Source organism: Eimeria mitis, genomic scaffold (assembly GCF_000499745.2).
Source record: "Eimeria mitis Houghton genomic scaffold, Emh_scaff7119, whole genome shotgun sequence".
NCBI classification, from domain to species: Eukaryota; Apicomplexa; class Conoidasida; order Eucoccidiorida; family Eimeriidae; genus Eimeria; species Eimeria mitis.
The window spans coordinates 2,218-2,483 of NW_013575183.1; positions in this window are offsets into that span (position 1 = coordinate 2,218).

The window sequence follows — 266 nt, forward strand, 5'->3', positions numbered from 1 at the left end:
CAGCAACTGCAGCAGCTGGTAGAGCCTGACGCGCCTGCGCTGCCACTCCATTACTTAGGACTTCCACAGTGGCCTCCTCCGCCTGACACCGAACTGGACGACAAGGACATCCAACAGCAGTGGCAACAGCAGCAGCAGCAGCAGCAGCAGCAGAGGTGTGGGTTTGATGGAAGCGACGGGGTGTCTGCAGATACAGCACAGGGGAAGACGCCCCTGACGCAGTCCGCCAACAAAGTTCTGCTGCAGCAGCTGCAGAAGGCCGTTCA